Source organism: Cheilinus undulatus, linkage group 9, assembly GCF_018320785.1.
Source record: "Cheilinus undulatus linkage group 9, ASM1832078v1, whole genome shotgun sequence".
NCBI lineage: Eukaryota > Metazoa > Chordata > Actinopteri > Labriformes > Labridae > Cheilinus > Cheilinus undulatus.
The window spans coordinates 48,094,207-48,113,705 of NC_054873.1; positions in this window are offsets into that span (position 1 = coordinate 48,094,207).

Sequence of the window (19,499 nt, forward strand, 5' to 3'; positions counted from 1 at the left end):
ACATTTTGACTAGGCAGAATTACATTTACAGATTTCTTTAATTCACCTAAATTCTATACAATTCAAGATATCATGTCCCTTTTCGGATATCTTAAATTAAGTTTTGACTAGGAAAAATGAAATTGTAGATATCTGTAAATGGAATTATGACTAGTCAAAATGGAATTGTAGATATCTCAAAATGGAATTAGGGATACTCATAATTCAGTTTTAGATACCTACAATTGAATTATAGATATCTTTAAATGAATTTTGATTACAGATATTCAAATTGGAGATATCTGTAAATGTAATTCTGCCTGCTTAATATGTAATTAGAGATATCTTGAATTAGAATTTTGACTAGGCAAAATGACGTTGCAGATATCTGTAATTACCACAAATTTGGCCCGCATCCCACTTTGGGCGGGAGTGGAGCGGGTTGTTGTTTATTTATTTATTTATTGTTTTTTTGCAGCAGAAGGTTAGATAAACATTTCAGTTTTAAAAAATAATGATTTTCTAGCCATTATTTAAATTAAATTAAAGGGGTTAATGACAGTAAGTGGTAAATATAAATATCAGTGCTGGCAAAATTGTTGTCTTCAATTTTTTATCCTTCAAAAAAAAAAAAAAAAAAAAAAACCTCAATGAGGGTCTACAACATTTTTGTTGCTGGGTTATCTAACAGGTTACAATAGCTGATTTTTACTAAAAATATAAATTCTCCTAGTCAAATATATATATATATATATATATATATATCTCAGTAATGGTTTATTTAGACTTAACTTTTCAAATAGGCTATCTTGTGGTCAATAAGCATGCTAAAGTTGGTAAACTGTCTTTTGAGCAAACATACCCGTCTACATTTTAACCAACATAAACTACATGGACAATGATGATACTGTCTCATCCTGTGTACTGTTTTAAAATGCATCAACACACATTAAAAACTCGATATACAGTGCTTAACAAATGTATTAGACCACCCTAACCCTAACCAAAGTAAGGTTAATGCCACAGCTGCCCTGAATTAACAGCATTGGCAATTACCAAAATCATTTCTTTTGTTTCTGCAATGGTTAATACACCAATATGTAGAAGCTCTTTAACCCAAACGATATTTTTAATGCTAAAATCTCATTATTATTGTTATCTATGAATTTTCAAATTGACTGATTTACAAAAAAACTGAAAAAATAGTAAAGCACATTATTGTTTCTTGATTAATATTATAGTTATTTACTTGCATTCCTGAAGAGAAAAATGAGTTTTAGTGGTTGAATGTTATGCTTGATTCATTTCTGACTTCTCAGAGACGCCCAGTGAGCCGGCTCAAAATTGGGTGAATTCAGTTTGAAATTCCTCATTCCTGTTCAAAATGGTAAAACGTGGAGAGCTGACTGAAAATGAAAGAGTCCGCATTAAAGCACTTCATGATGCTGGATGGTCTCTGAGACAAATATGACAGGTGGTCTAATACATTTTTTAAGCACTGTATATCATCCAGCTTCTTTTCAGATAGCTCTTATTTTGAAAGGCACTGTTAAAGCAGGTAAAGTGTTTGAATGTTTGTTCTGAAACTTCTAAGACTTCTTGGGCTTCAGACATCTTCCTGCTCTGCATTAGAGCTCTGAAGAATAAAAATGGTCAGAATATTTCCATAAAATGCTCAGGTGACCTCTCTTTACTATCACATTAGTCTCCATGATGTTGTTTGTTGGAGCCGTTGTTGCAGAAAGGCTGCTGGTCTGATGCAGAAATCTGAGCAAATATGCCTGCAAACATCACAATGTCTACTTGAAAGGACTTAACATGAAGCCTTTAAAAGAGTTAATCAGAACATTTTCACGGTGACGTGTTTTTTCATCCTCTAGACTCTAACTTTAACTCGTCGGTCTCAGGGGGAAGAAGGCAATTAGTCATGGAGGGAAAATCCAATCATGTTATATTGCTGAATATTCACTAGATGGCGTTCACTGCAAGGAAACACTCATCAGGGTCATCCTCTCAACATTAGAGCTGCTTAGACAGTCAAATTCATTCACCCTTTCTCATGTTTAGACTCAGACCTGGACAGGCACAGAGTCCAACAGAACAATACCCAGGAGGAGAGTTCAGATTATTACCTTCTGTCTGAAACAGATATGAGATTTAAGAACGGCCCCAGGACAGACTTTCCTCTGAATGGTACACGTCAACGTAGCTGCCAGAGGAAATGTGATGGGGCTGTCGAGGTACTCTGACATAAGGAGTGTCTGCCTGACTCAGCATGCAGCCCCATTACTATCAAAGCTGACTGACAAAGTGGGCATAATTATGTTAGAACGGGGGAGTCGATGTGAGGCAGAGTCGGAGTGATCTGAGGGATGATTCAGAGGAGTAACTTCCTCCCTAGGAGGCTCACTGACTTTGCATGTCCTTGATTAGAGAGACCTGCTTCTCCAGCGTACATCTGTGATTAAAGTAGGGCTGTTTATAAGGGCAGTCCTCCTCTTTGTCCTGGTGAGGAACACAGCAAAAGGCAGCAAATGACAGGCCTGTGATGACTGGGGGAGGTTTTTACAGCACCTCCTGTTTTATTGGCATAATACAATGTGTCACCATGGATGTATGTATGTTGGGTATCAGGGATGGGCAGTTAATCGCAAAATAGATAAAATCGCAATATGGCCTGCTGCAATTTTCAAATCACAGAAGATGCAATATTTCTTTGACCTGAAATTTGTGTCAAAATACCAGTTTAAAGCTTTTTTTGCAGCAGAGATGTTATACATCACATATCATGCAACAATTCTAGTGGCAAATTTTTGGAATAGTGTACAAAAAATTAATTTTTCTTCATTTTCAAAAATGTTTTCTTGTTAAATATGAGAATTAAATAAAATCATCACTCCCTTCAGCCGTACTGGACATGTGGATACCAAGTGCTTAGTGCTCCATGTGGACGGACCTCAATGTGTGCTGATATCTGATAGCTCAGACTGCAGGACTGGTCTGACATGCCTGCATCTGGATTATACTGGTTGAGTAGATCATTGTGGGGTCCAGGACCCCCTGGAAGGGGACACCAAAGATTTCGGGGGGGGCAGGACTTCATTAAATCTGCACATACTAACTAAAATCATGATTAAAAAAACTTATATTTAACAGTTCGTACAAAGGTCTATTGTTAAGAAAAAACATGTACTGACATATTTTCTTAGGTTTTATTTTGGGAGGCTCTACTTATGAAATACCAGCTTTAAGTTCTAATAATAAGTTGTATAGAATAAAATGTATTGTGCCACACTGATCTACATGCAGGACATGACTTTATGAGAAAGCTCTGAATCTTAACGCATCAATATTTATACTGTTTTTTTTTTTTATTGCTCCCACTGTCCGTCTTTAATCTCCTCAACATTTTCTGAAACCTGTAACCACAAACACTCACTCCGATTGGAGTCAGAGCGGCGGAGGACACCTGAAGGACGATCCGTTTCTGCTGCAGAGGAAGAGACCAGTAATCAGTCACTTGATAAGAGCTGAATTAGTCAGAGCAGTGGTGGGAGATTAATACCTGTTCATCTGTGTCCATTCTAAGAGCTCATTAGGCACACTTGGAGATATGGAATTATTCCCTACATGCATTATACTGTCGCCTGGAGCTGCTGGGAGGAAGTCAGTTTTAAAGTGTTTAAACAGGGAAGAAAAGGTGCAAACCATAGGGGGATTTAAAAGTAGTTTTGATGTTTTTACACAAACTAAACAATAAAACCAAGACAAAGCTAAAGGTCCAATAAAGAAGCTCACAGTGTAGATTGGGCAACATCTACCAGGCTCTCATAATCAGATGCCCTGTACCCTATCATAGAGTTACTGAGTATTTCTAAAGTGGAAGTGTGTTGTACACAGGGATGAAACAGATGAAAATAATTAGAATCAGGGATTTACACATTTAGTCAGCTAATGCAGAGGTTCCACACTGGTTGAGCATCGGGACCCACCACACCTTCTTCAGAGGAAAAGAGAGCCATAGTGTTGTACTCAAGACCACACCATCCAAGACCAAGACCAAGACTTGCACAAGACCAGAGTGCACCGAGACCAAGACCATAAAAATCAATCTAAGAAACCCATGACAAGGTTGAACATAGTGCTGAACGATTTGAGAAAATGATCTAATTGCGATTTTTTTACCCAATATTGCGATTGCGATTTGATTTGCGATTTTTCTTAAGATCCTCATTTCATTATTTTCCAACAAAAACAAACAATAATTCATTCTAAACTATAAACAACACAATATTAGATTAAACTAGGGCTGGAAAATGTTTGAAAAAATATTTAATTGTGATGATTTTGACTCATTTTGCAAATTGGATATGAACTGTTGTATTAAAGGGAATGAAAATTTTTAGATAATTCCCATATTTAACAAGAAAAACATACAAAAATGAAGAAATTAGGATTTTTTTGTTACACTTTTCTAGAAATATGCCACTAGAATGATTGCATATGTAATGCATAGTGTCTATGCTGCAAAAAAAGTTTTAAACTACATTTTTGACACAAATTTCAGGTTAAAGAAATATTGCAGCTTCAGCGATTTGAAAAAAACTCGGAGTGTGATTGGATGAACGTTCTGTCTGTCACATCTCTACAGGCCAATCAGAGCAACAAAACACGTGTAGTAGCCACTGTCGAGCTGCAAGTGCGCAGCTACCGGAGAATAACGTGAAACATGGCAACTGTAGACGTGTAAATACTCGACTTTTGTCGTTTTTTGAATAGAAAACAACTCACTGCTGTTCCTTGTTCTTCTTTTAACAAAGAAATGTTGTCAAGGTCTGATAAAACTGGCGCTTTAGCAGCATCCACGCTAAGCTCTTCCGCCATAATTGCACCGGTCTCTTGCTGCTGTTGTTTACGTCACGACTCTGCTGCGCCTGAAAGTACTGCCCCTCGTCCCTGATTGGTCCTGTCACTTTCTAACCGGGCCCAAACGGTCAGATGGGAGCTTAACGAGATGGATTCACCAGTGAAAAACGAGGAAATGGGCACATCTTTCTGCTTTGCAAGGTTAGGGAATTGCCTCTTCATCCTGGGAAAACCTGCTTCGTTATCCTTGGAAAAGTTTTACATTTCTAGAAAAGATCAGAATTTACCAAACTGGACACAGCAGAAATATTGTTTCATATTTCCATAGTATGGGATATACTCTACATTCATCTGTGAAATGAACTCTGTCTTTAACATGGGCCAATCAGAGTGAGAAGACAAACCGCTGAAGTTGTATCTGCTATAGATTTTGAACAGTAGATTCAGTAGAAGGATCAAACTCATACCGAGGCTGGTCAGGAAAAGTGCAAACACATCCTCTGCACCAAGAGGAGCTTTCAGTGTGGCTCCTTGCCCTTTATTCATAAAGAAATGTGGTCCAGTTCTGATATAACTGCTGCTATACGACAGATACATCCAAGCTAATCTCTACACTGGTGGCAGCCATTGCTATTAGCTTCCAGAACAACTAAACCCAGCCGTAGCTACCACCTCATTCACCTCAAATGATGCTGGTTGGTCAGATTTGTTTTCAGACCTGGTGCAATCATTGCAGAATAAAATTTTGAAAGATGGATCTGCTTGATGACGTGGAATCTGGACAATGCATCTGCTTTGCAAGGTCAGAATTTACCTGAAAACTAAACAAAGCTTTCTTCTTAGGTTACCGACTTCTTGCCACCTATTTTTCCCAGGTGCACATTTGCGACCCACTGAAAACAGCTTTTTGACCCACTTTGAGTCCTGACCCACAAGTTGAGAACCCCCTGATCTAAACCATGGGTTCCCTAGCTGGGGTCCACTTCAAGGGCGACAGCCTCTGTACATGGGACGTGATCATTAGAACACTGGTTCCCATTGGTCTTAGGAAGCTAAGAAAGACATTTGCACATATGTTTATCAACCAACATAAATGCTAGTAACACACTTTATGTATAGACTATAAAAATGTCTTCTGGTAGGAAAAGATGGGGCTTATATTAGGCCTTTTCTGTTGTGATCTCAATGGTAAAATAAAAAATTTAGAACCATTTTTTCCAGAATTTGTTTTGTCCTGTTTGTTTTTCATTGCCCTGGGTCCTGATGGCATTGGAGGGATCGGCTTTGGTTAGATGAAAGAGAAAAAGGTTACCTGGCATTCCAGGCTAGCATGGTTCTTCACTTTGACCCTGTACCTGCAAAAATGTATTCAGTTTATCCTTGGTTTAGAGTGGACATTAGTGCAAAGTTTGAGGAAAATCCCTCAAAGCTTTCTTGAGACATCGTGTTCATAACAACTGCTCTAATGCCGATGCCACCTTAGGCTAGCACTGCTAACATTAGCCACACTCTGCAAAACCATTAGACATCGTTTTCAGACCATTTAAAGTAGTGTGCTCCATTTTAAATAAGTGTGCTCCTACACTAAGACTAGTAAACTGGTCTGAATTTAACCTTTCATTCAAAGGACTAAGAACTCAGGAGGCAGAGAACCATGTATGAAGAAAGCCTCATAACTGATGTGAGGAGCAGAGGAGAGAGATGGGAACAGAGAGTCTGAGTCTTCAGTCTGCGGCTAACACACTCCAGGATTGCTCTGTGAAGACTGTGGTGAACTAAACCCTGTCTGATCCAGATGGTGGTGAGATTAGGTTACAACCTGCGCTGATATCATATAATACGCTGTGTTGAACTGGGATTTATAGCTGAATATGAGCGGGGCCCAGGAATTATAAGAGCATCACCTGACATGTACTGCTAAGTGCAAAGTACATAAAAGCTTTGGCAGGTAGAGCTCAAGCTGTCGACATGGCTGGAAACAATTTATAAAAGCATTTCTGATGAAAAAAGTCACCTTAAGCAACAATAATGTGACCGTGTTCTCCAACTTCACCCAGTGAGCTTTTAACACTACAGCGGTGGTTCTCAACCTTGGGGTCGGGACCCTTTGGAGGTCGTGAGACACTGAGAGGGGGTCTCCAGATGATTTAAAAAAACTAAGAGTATTTTTTAAATGACACTCTTGCCACTTTACACCAACTTTGCCAGATTTTGACCACTTTTCATTATTTTTTTCCAACTACTTTTCCAACTAATTTGCATGTATTTTTGCCGTTTAACACCTATTTTTCTTTCCACCACTTTATTTCTGCCTATTTTTACCACTTCTAAAACAATTCTTGCCACTTAAGCGTAATGTTGCCTCTGTTGAACTGTTATTGCCCCGTTAACCCCTTTTAACCACTTTTTACTTCCAATTTTTTTTCGATTTTAACCACATTTCTCTATTTGATATCCAAATGTTTCACACATTTTCCATTTTAAAGCCATTTCAGCTGCTGTTTAACTCATTTTAACCACTATGTATGCCCAATTTTGCCACTTTATCCCCTTTTTGCCATGTTTTGGTTATTTTTTGCCACTTTTAATACACTTTTGCTACTTTAAAAGTCCATTTTCACCACCTTTTCAACCATTTTTGCCATTATTAACCCATTTTAGCAATTCTTAACTAGGGATGCCTGATAGCCAAATATCAGTGTTGGCATATATCAAAATGTTTGCCGATATTTACATCCAGTGTTTTGGCCGTGCATATCAGCATATATCAACTATAAAATCTGGCCGTATGTACTAATAAATTGTGGAGTTTTAGGCTGAACCAACAGACCTATGTAAGTTGAGATCTTTTTCTATATTCATTCTCATTCTTTAAACTTTAAAGTGTCTTTTAAGAAAACAAAGTTTGTTTCTTTTTCATTTTCAAACCTAAAATTGTGTTCAAAGGACTGAATTTTTAGTTATGTAAAACATATTTAAATATTGGTATCAATACCGGTATCGGCTAAAATGAATCTATAAATATCAGCATATCGGCAAAAATCCAATATCATGCATCCCTATTTAAAACCCATTTTAGTTCTTTTTAAGGGATTTATATTTTTAAGAAGGCTATCTATGCACAAATGATGAAAAACATCTAGTTGTTTCTTTAAAAAGAGTAGTTATTTCTTCAGGTTACATATAAAATATGGATATCACAGCTTAATATACATTTGTTGTCCCTTATTTTACATTTTTTGCCATTTTAAATCCATTTCTGCTGCTTTTAGCCGATTTTTACCACTCCTTTTAGCCACTTTTATCCCATTTTTGCCCTTTGTCATCAGTTTTAGCCACTTTTATCCTACTTCTTTGCAATTTTTCGCCCATTCAGCTGCTTTTTGCCATTAAGTGGCAATTTTCTCACCTTTTAACAACCTTTTAACCCACTTTAGTCACTTTTCACTCATATTTTGCTGCTTTTTGACCACCTGTAACTCAATTTTTTGTGACTTTGCACCCATTTTCGCTACCTTTCACCCAGTTTTCTCCATTGAATGCCTGTATTGCCCCTTTTCTCCCATTTTTTTGCCACTTTAAATCCATTTCTGCTGCTTTTAGCCCATTTTTACCACTTCTCTTTGCCACTTTTTGACCATTTTTGCCACTTTTATCCTGTTTTTGCCCTTTGTCATCAGTTTTAGCCACTTATCATATTTATTTGCAATTTTTTGGCCATTTCAGCTGCCTTTTGCCATTAAATACCACTTTTCCCCATTTTCCCACCTTTTTTCCATATAGTCACTTTTCACCACTTAGATTGTGGCTCTTGCGATGTCATTTTTCAACAGTTTGGCTCCTTAGTTGAGCAGGGTTGAGTAACACTGATTTAAACAAAAAAGGCAGATATAAATAAGTAGAAAGCAAGGAGAAATCCTTTATCAGTTTAGTACAGTGCATGATATTTAAGAGACAATAACAGCAGCGAGAAAATCCACGGACAGTGAAGTTATGCTCCAGCAGCTTTGAACATACAGGGCTCACTGTGACAGCAGAGGGCGAGTAATGCTGTTCTAAGTGGTACATAGGTTGTGGAATTCAGCTACGTTGTGTGTATTTATTTGGTCAGCAAAGTTAGAAGAACTTGTAGATCCTTACACATTAATAATGGCCGGCCTAACTGTAAGGCAGGTTAGTAAATTTAGCGGTTTTAGATCAGACTGTGTGGTATCAGCAGAGAAAACTGAATCAGAAAAAGATCAAAATGTAATGTGGAGTACTAAGACTTAAACTGAAACGTCTCTGACAGAGTGAGACAAACTGCTGCACTCTTTGTATGATCACACAAAACCCCATTTAGCAAAGACATGTCACCGTTCAGATTGATTAAAGGCCAGGATCCTCTTTGAACCCATCTGACCTGCCAAACAGAGGCTGCTGTGTTGTGGTCTGCTAACACAGCCATCAAACATCGAGGAGGGGAGCCGTGCTGTGAAGCTCACTGAAGCAGAGCCTTGATGTTTTTACAGACACGACATTACAGAGGCGGTGATATACAGCAGCCTTACTCCTCTCCTTCATCCTTTCCTCTCCGTCTACCGCTCCTTTATATAAAGCCAGTCCAGATCGAAGATTTGCAACACAAAAAGTCCATGTATAATGCTGCTGGGGTCAGCTATAGCAGTATGACCTGAGCCAATGAGGCTGGCTGATAGTGTTTCAAGTCCCCAACAGCCGGTTTAAACTGCATGGCACGCCATGTGTTTAAAACAGCCAATCAGTGCCTTGGGGTCCTCAGAGGAAGTCAGTTTTCCATGCCAGTTACAAAGCTGCAAACACCATTCCCTCTAAATGAAAAGCTGCCACTGGAAAATTTGGAGAAATTGATCAAAGATGAGATATCTCCAGCTTTAACTGTTGTAAGCCCGATGGGTATTCAATAGAAGAACCCATGAATGGATCCAAAGTCTGGATCTTGGATTTTGTGTTGAACTTCTTTGATAAAAGCAGAACTGCAGGGGTGCAGATGGCCTCGTGGTTCCGTCGTGCCCCATCTGCCTGGGCGTCCTGGGTTCAAGTCAAGAGTTTTCTGTTCTCTCCACTGTCTTACGGCATATTGCAAAGTCTTCCACAAGGGATTTCATTTTGATTTAAGAGCCTGCAATCCATATCAGCAAATGTTACGGCTTATTCAGAAAGAATTCAGACCTCCTTCACTTCTTTTAAAGATTGTTATGTTGCAAACAAGGGCTGCACAACGGTGCAGGGGTTAGTGCTGTTGCCTCACAGCAAGAAGGTCCCTGGTTTACTTCAGGGAGTTTGCATGTTCTCCCCGTGCATGCGTGGGTTCTCTCAGGGTACTCTGGCTTCCTCAAACTACCAAAGACATGCTCGTTAGGTTAATAGGTGACTCTAAATTGGCCGTAGGTGTGAGTGTGAGCGTGCCTGGTAGTCTGTCTCTATATGTCAGTCCTGCGGTTGACTGCCGACCAGTCCAGGGTGTACCCCGCCTCTCACCCAATGGCAGCTGGGATAGGCTCCAGCCCCCCCATGACCCCCAACCAGATAAGCGGTATAGAAAATGGATGGATGGATGTTTCAGACTGATGCTACAGTCACAAAAATAATATTTATTCATTTTAATCTACACCTTGTTCCCCATCATTGACAAAATGAAAACAGATTCTTCTAAAGAGCTGTAAAATCCCAACAACATAAGTACTCATACTGTTTGCAAAAACATTCAAAATTTAGCTCAGCATCCTCCCAAATCTCGCAACCTTTGCTGGGGTATGATTTGGAACAGCACACAGAGAGGACTGTTGACAGACACAGATCTGGGGAAGGCTAAAAAAGAGGTTCTGCTGCGCTGAAGGTTCTCAGTGGCCTCCAGAATTCTCTAATGGAAGCTGGTAATCAGGCTGGTCACTCCAGAGATCCTGTTTTGAGATGGGACAAAGTTCCAGAAGGACATCTGTCACTTCAGCCTTCCACCAGTCTGGGCTTTATGGCAGAGTGGCTAGATGGAGGCAAAACACATAAAGTAGTCTTAGTATTCACATAGAGTTTGTTGCAAACTCAAAGTACGCTGCACACTTTGGAGAGAGGTGGCTAACTACAATGGCAGCACACACACTCACCTGTTCAGATGGCAGAGCTAAGGTTCAGCAAAGATGCTAATTCAAGTAAATAGACACAACTCTTAGGCTGAACAACTTATGTTCATCTGTAAAGTGAGTCACAACAGACCGTTTATTGACTGGATTCTGATGATTTCCGCCCTTTATTGAGGAAAAATGTGAACAAACGACTGCGCTGTGGAAAGAAGTTTAGTTTTTAGGATGATGTCATGAAGCTGATATGGCGCTCTGTCCCGTTGTCCAAACCGTGCCAGAGTCCACTTGAATCACACCCGAGACCACCTCCCCATGTGGGCCCAGGCCCGGTGCCTGAGCACAGTTCGTTTGCATTCACACTACCATAACGAACTGGACTTTGGGCTCAAGTGCACTCGGATCTGGGACCGGGCCCCTAGTGTGAAAGCTACCTAATAAAGAAATTTACATTTGTAGCTCAACTTTCCCCGCATTCACCGCCATCTTTCTTTGAGTGATAACCCTCATTACCAAGGGAGCTTCAGGAACATCTCAGAATTGAGGGAGAGAAAGCCCTCAAACTTGCCCCTCAACTCGACTCTCAAGAGAATTGGGACTGCCCTCGCACTTCGCGGCAATGCACATTTTGAGACTGAGGGTTAAGATTGAGGGTTAAGGGGAGAATTGGGATTCAACCTATATCTTCAGTTATCACGTTATCCACAGCCAGGTTGGTTATGTGTTATGTGTTGTTGAGAATTAATTTGGTGATAAAATCAATACATTTAAGTCCAATGACACGATTTTAAATAGAGAGAATTTCACAGAGGCCGGGCAGGATGGCCCTCCATGCCAACTAAGTACAGTTCATTTTTTTGGCCTTATCTGTCATTGTCCTCTTCTGTCTCTTAGCCTCAACCATTGCATCAAACACTACATAATGCTGAAAGCAGGCAAAAGGGCACTCTGTGGAAATGGGATTGACACCATTCTCCATGTTGAGAGCCATTCTACAGCTGGGTTGACATCCAAACTACTATTTCAAGGTGGAAGAGTTGTATATTGTTGCTCAAATGCTCATCTGTACTCTTACTTTTTCCTCCATAGCTGTCATTGATTTTGTTGAGCACTCATTTGTCAGCCTGAGAGACAATATTAGGACAAAGTAGTGATCAAATAAGGGGATGAAAGGAAGCAAAAATAAAGGCAGAAGGAGATGACTGATGTTAGTGAAAGTGAAAGTAAAGCAAGATGTGTTGATGAAATCTTGACCTTAACCAGCTGTGCAGCGGAAAGAGATGCTAGCATCAATGCATTACTCATCTGTTACATCACATTCTGTAGAACACCTGTGCACAACAAAAAAAGAATGTGAAGCATTTTCATTGAAACGGCTAAGATAATCCTCTATTTGACCATTCAACAAAGTGAGCCAATTGAAGCAGCACAAAGTGGAGGGATGTAAAAACCAGGCTATTAACTCTCGTCCTTGTTGGAAGCCTCAATAGGGAGAAATTTGAAAAGCAAAAGCTAAAAAAGCGTGACAATAAAAGCTTCTCCTGCAGCGCAGCATCCGACCTGCCTCACAGGGATTTATAGTGACAAGCTCAGGCTATTAATTTCCCTTTTTAACCCTCCGGAAAAAGCCTGTCCTGACCAATCCGTCTCCAAGGACCGACTCCTTCATTACCCACGACTCACCCCGGGCCCAGATGTTACTGCTATTGAATGAAAATAGGAGAGGCCGACAGTCTGCAGCTCTCTCCTCTGCACTGTGGATGGCTGATGTGAGCCGTCTATGAGCCTTAATTAGAAACAGCCAAAACCAGTTAACACTTCTAGAGGTGAGCCAGATTTTCAGAGACACGTCTGCAGATCCAACACCGTCTGCCAGAGGTCACTGCTGCACCGCACAGTCCGACTCCATCAGTGCTGTGTGGAGCTGCTGAGCCAGATAACAGTGAAAGAGTTCAACCTGAGCTCAGAAGTTTTATGAGAACAGCGAGTTTTTGGAGCAGCAGACCCTCAGAGGCCGACCCTGCTGCTCACGGCTCACGTGATACTTCACCCTGAACACTGTGACCCAGAATGAGAAGCAGCAGAGAGCTCACACTCGCTCTGTCAGTCTGCACCTGGTTTTACCTGTTTCAAATGGACAGGCATGATCCAAAGTCTCACTATATTCAAATAAGCAAACATCATACGGTCTCTGAAGGGCTGCATGAAAGAGGTTAGCAGCAGCAGAGGGTAACCCTCTTTAGCTTCATATTTGAAGTGTAAATCTGCTCATGCAACCAGAAAACCAGGAGCACATGAGATACCAATATATACAGGTGCATCTCAAAAAATTTTAATATCATGAAAAAGGTCACTCATTTCAGAAAGTGAAACCCATAAATTACATACTCATTACACACAGAGTGAAATATTCCAAGCCTTTATTTCTTGAAATGTTGATGATTATGGCTTACGGATAATGAAAACCCAAAATTCAGTGTCTCAGAAAATTAGAATACCACATAAGATCAATAAAAAAGGATATTTTAAACAGAAATGTCAGGCTCCTGAAAAGTATGTTCATTTCTATGCATCAATACTCAGTTGGGCCTCCATTTGCATGAATTACTGCATCAATGCGGCGTGTCATGAAGGCGATCAGCCTGTGGCACTGCTCAGGTGTAATGGAAGCCCAGGTTGCTTTGATAGCGGCCTTCAGGTCATCTGCATTGTTGGGTCTGGTGTCTCTCATCTTCCTCTTGACAATATCCTGTAGATTCTCTATGGGGTTCAGGTCAGAATCAAGCACAGTAACACCATGGTCATTAAAGCAGCTTTTGGTACCTTTGGCAGTGTGGGCAGGTGCCAATCCTGCTGGAAAATGAAATCAGCATCTCCATAAAGCTTGCCAGCAGAAAGAAGCATAAAGGTCTCTAAAATGTCCTGGCAGATGGCTGCGTTGACTGTGGACTTCAGAAACACAGTGGACCAACACCAGCAGATGCCATGGCAGCTCAAATCATCACTGACTGGAAACTTCACACTGGACTTCAAGCAACGTGGATTCTGTGCCTCTCCACGCTTCCTCCAGACTCTGGGACCTTGATTTCCAAATGACATGCAAAATGCACTTTCATCTAAAAAGAGGACTTTGGACCACTGAACAACAGTCCAGTTCTTTTTCTCCACAGCCCAGGTAAGATGCTTCTGACATTGTCTCTGGTTCAGGAGTGGCTTGACACAAGGAATGCCACATTTGTAGCCCATGTCTAGTATTAGTCTGTGCGTAGTGGCTCTTGATACGCTGACTCCAGCCTCAGTCCACTCTTTGTGAAGCTCGCCCAAATTCTTGAATGGATTTTCCTTGACAGTCCTCTCGAGGCTGTGGTTCTCTCTTATGCCGGTGCACCTTTTCCTACTACACTTCTTCCTTCCACTCAACTTTCTATGAGTATGCTTGGATACAGCACTCTGTGAACAAGCAGCTTTTTTAGCAATGAGCTTTTGTGGCTTCCCCTCCTTGTGGAGGGTGTCAATAGCTGGGTTTCCATTACAGTTTTTTGCAAAATAAAAGCGATATTTCTTAAATTTCCATTAAGTACAATTGCGCTTTGAATGCGTTTCCATTGAAGGGAATTTTGGGCATAGGCCTTGCAATTCTCGTAAAATCTCATCTCGCGTGAAGCTGCTGCAGGGAAGCTTGACGCTCAAAACCTGTTGCGTGTTGGTACGGTTTTGGTTACATCTACAGCGGTTGCCTTGATAATGTTGAACAAAAGACGAAGGCAATGGATGATAGTTCAGAGGTAAAGTCCGTATGTATGGTAAAAGCCATGTATAAGGGTAGAAGTATGATGTTAAGAAAAGTCTCGTCTCTTCTTCTGTCTACACGTACAGCGCCATGTTGTCTCGGAGTGACTGGGCATGTGACACCGTGACTTATAAATGCGGCAAAAGTGTTTCCATTACACTTTTGCGATATATTTCTATATCAAAACACCTGAAAAACCTCCTCATGAAAGCGTAAAAACTTTTTAGCGATATTTTAGGGTTTTTTCAAAATTGAGGTGTTTCCATTACCAGTTTTTTATTGCACTATTTTGATTTTGCACATTTCTGCTAGAGACTGTCTTCTAGACATCTGTCAAGTCTGCAGTCTTCCCCATGATTGTGTAGCTACTGACCCAGACTGAGAGACCATTTAAAGGCTCAGGAAACCTTTGCAGGTGTTTGGAGTTTATTAGCTGATTAGGGTGTGACACCATGACTTTGCAATATTGAACTTTTTCACAATATTCTAATTTTCTGAGACACTGAATTTTGGATTTTCATTATCTGTAAGCCATAATCATCAACATTTGAAGAAATAAAGGCTTGAAATATTTCACTCTGTGTAATGAGTCTATATAATACATGGGTATTGCCCAGCCCTAAGCACCTGTTTGCTTTAATACTGTGAAAATGTTCATGTTTCAAACATGAATGTTGTTTTATCTCCTCATAGATCCATTACTCTGTTTTCGGGGGTTGACATATCTGAATCCATCACCCTGACGGGTTTGTTTTATTGAGTCTGCATCAGTTCAAAGTATTTTCAGTCTCGACTACATTCTTCATCCCTTTATCCACGTTATTAACAGGCTCCTTGGTAACAAATCAGATAACTGCTGCTGTTTAGAGGTACCTTTCTCCAAGCTCCTGAATGTAGGACTGAAACTAATCGATCTCCATTGCTGAAGCTAGATATTTAATAGGGAAAGTGTCTTTTTAATCAGAGGCTGTCTCCGTTTATGTTTAAGGCCATACATTTAGAGAAAAAGGCTTGTTAGGAGAGCTGGGGATGTTAATGTTCCTCGTCTTTCCTGACACATGCAGAATGAAGACAAATGATGAGATAGAAGAAGATTCACACCCTTACTGCATCTTTTGCACCAGGCAAACTCAAGACTGTTTCTGCAGCCCAACATCTGGTAAAACATCTTTAGTGTTCAGGATTTTAAAAAAAGCTGTCTCACTTCATACTTCTGTTGCATTAAGGAATTAAAGACCTCTTAAAGAGTTTGCATTTCAAAAATAAGAGCACACTCGACAAATCTTGACGAGTACTTTAGCATTCTGAGACTGCAGAGCCTCGTCCTGCCGCCCTGCTCCACAGGATGAATGGCTTACTTAATGTTCACAGATATGAGAGTAAATCGCTTCCTTCAGGTGCATACTCAAAGAGGCAGGAATATTCTAGCTGGCACTCACAGTTTCCGCTCAAACTTTATGACCTCAGTGACCATGCTTACGTGCGTCTGCAGCCCACAGCGTCCACAATAATTTATGCCTATAACCAATTACAGGCACTGGAGGTCATGCAGGTTATGTCCCTTGTAGTTAAGGCATAGAGCCGGTGTGTGCTCATATGTGTGTGTGGTTTAGTAAGGGGCTATTTCCTGCAGCTATCACACTCATGGTTCAGAGGTAGGTGGACAGGAAGCTCAGCCATACCAGAGCAGCAAGTCAGCCATGAACAATCTGTAATTCAGTCTCAAGAGTGAGTTTCCTGGAAGGTCCATTGTCTGCTGTGTTACAACAACCAGGAGTGAAGGAGAAATATTCATAGCTGCCTGCTACACAGGACTCCACCCCAGCTGTGTAATACCTCGGCACGTCTTCATATCCTGGGCTTAACAGCATCATTTATGGACATATCAATAACATAGATCTTTGTCCAAACAGCCACTAAAGATGGGAAAACTGTCTGATTTCAAGCTTATTTCTCAGGGATTACTAGCTCACAATGTGTGACTAAAACATTAACACATGGAAAAAAATCATGATTTTACACACTATAACTGTACTCAGGGATCAGGAGTGACATGCATGCTCACGCTGCATGAGTTCATCTCATATGACATTCCTATACACATCGATAGCAAATACAACCAACAGCCAAATCCTCACAAATATCCCTCATCAGTGTTTGTGATGAAAACTGCAGGTGCTCCAATCCTTCCCTATAAAAAGCTGGCTCTTAGAACCGCCTCATTTATATATTCAACATTACTGTCAGCCACAGACAGAAGTTTGTGGACCTAATCAGCTCTCTCAGTGTGCAGTTTCAGATCAAACTGAGTCAGACATTTCTCTGGCCAATCAGGAGCAAGTAATTCACCTGTAATCATCGGTTGCACCCTGCACAACAAACTTGATCAGTGCAAGCTTCAGCCAAGAACTGGCTTGAAATTGCACATTGCACACTCAGCGTAAGCTACCATCGATGTCAGGTTGGCTGTCCAGAGGCGAGAACTACAAAGCATGCTGGGGCGCGGTGTTATAATTCCTACCTGCACAGGTGAAGCTGAAAACAGAGGCAGCGGGCTTACTGGCTCTCCTGTAGCAGCCTGTGGGACAGAGGGAGAAGAAAAAGAGACTGAGAACTTCTTTAGTCACATCTCTATTACTGAGAAAAGTCAACATCACAAACCTCTAAAAGTGAGCTGCTCAGGTGTTTCATTTACAACCTTTATTTAAACAGGCGGCCAGTCAACTACAAGGAATAATAAAAAATAGACCTGAAATTAAGGGTCCATTTACAACACTTCTTCCCTCGACAGTGACCATTAGGTCTGTTTAGAATCGCTCTGTGTGTTTTGGTTATTAAAGACGGTATCACCAAGAAAGCACAAAGAGAATGTAAAGTAGCATTTCTTTCATCATCAGCAACCGTAGACATGGACATTGTTCCTTTAGTAAAGACTCAGACAAGTTTCTGCTCCACCATCACTGCTGACAAAGTCGATAAAAGGAGTCCCGCCCCTTCTTGATTCTGATTGGACGCTGACACCAAAGTGACACTGATGAACAGTGGTGTTTTTAAAGTTGGACTACTTCCAACTGAGGGTGCTGAGAGTGCAGCAGCAGAAACAAAGCTGACGCAGAGGCAGATTTCATGTCTAGTACACAGGCTCTACAACTTCTGATGATCTAACTGGTAATGAAGTGGTCAGCTTGAGTTCCAGAGCATAACAAAAAGCAGAAGATTTTATTGACCCTGGGGGAATTTTAAGAACCTGTCCCAATAACAACGACAGTGAGGCAGAATGATGGCTGCTTATAATAAAAGAAAGCACAGTTTGGGCACTAATAGAAAATGTAATGGTTCAAAACCTGGGGTCGGTGACCCCCTGTGGGGGCTGGTACTCTTACACTGTCAAAATTAGATTGGTACTCTAACTAAAGCATGACAAAAACTTTATAAGTTCTAGTAGGTGTTTTTTGTATGAATTACCTTGGCAGTCACAATTCTTTTGTGTTTCATTTATTAAACAATTAAAAATCATGCAGAATTTTAGCAGCAGTGTTCCTTCAAAAGGTGATCACTTAGGGGTGTCATGCCCCCCCCCCCCCACACCCCACACCCGTACCCCCAAACACACTGTTATTCCATTTGCAAACAAATCTTTTTTTAAAAGAATTTAAAACATAAAACCTAAAAAAAAAAAGTTTTAAAAATCTGATTCTCTGCAGATAAATGATTCCCTGAGAATAAAAACTTAATGCACATCTTAAAGATTTATACACCCAGTCCTGCAATAATTCCAGTGACTACTGTAGGCTTAATGGGTGCTGAGGGTCTTCTTGATTCTTGGGTGGAGCTGTGAGACTGCTACCCTCAGTTCATCTTCCTTGTGACAAATGCTGACAATGTCTTGGACTTAAACTGCAATACCAGCGTTGAGTCTGAGGTGATATCAACAAACTGCTCCTCTTCTGCAGTGCTGAAGTCATCAGCTGGTGTTGCTTAGCCTTGGTGATTTATAAATAAATAATAAGTGCTGCTCTCTTTCTACTCCTGGAGCAGGTAGGCCAGTTTTTAGGTAAAAGAAACAATGATTTCTCCAACAGATATGTCCAATAATAAATCTAAGAGTGAGTGAAACACTGCCTTCAAAGATGAGTTGCACTGGATGTTCTCCCATAAATAACATCCCCATAATCTAACACAGAGAGAAATACTGTTCCAATAAGTCTTTTTCCTGGCCTCTGTTCAGCTCAGTAGTAGAGAAGGCACAAATACACAGAGGCTATAGTCCTTAATGAAATGGTTGTAGGTTTAAGTCCAGATCCTGCCAATGTTTGGTGCATGTTTTCCCACCATTATCTCTCTGTATATTCACAGTTTCCCTCAGCTATCCTGGCTAATAAATGCAAAACTCCACTCCAAAGAAGCCCTGTTTCCTCAGTTTAGAAGTAGAGAAATGACAGAGCTCTGACAGTAAAGTTCAGGGATGTGGGCTGTGAAGGACAGGACAGTGGAGTGGCAACAGCAGCCCTGAACACAGAACCATCAGTGCTTTATCCGGATTTTTACAGAGCTAGGAAAAAAGCATTACTGATCTCTAATTTTCTGTATATCTGTCACACTTAAATGTTCCAGATCTTAAAACAAATTTAAAAATTAGGTAATGATAACCAGAGTAAATACAAAATACAGTTTTTAAATGATGATGTCTGTTATTAAAGAGACAAAGCCACCCAAAGCTACCTGGCCCTATGTGGAAAAATCATTGTCAATGATGAAATCACAGATAA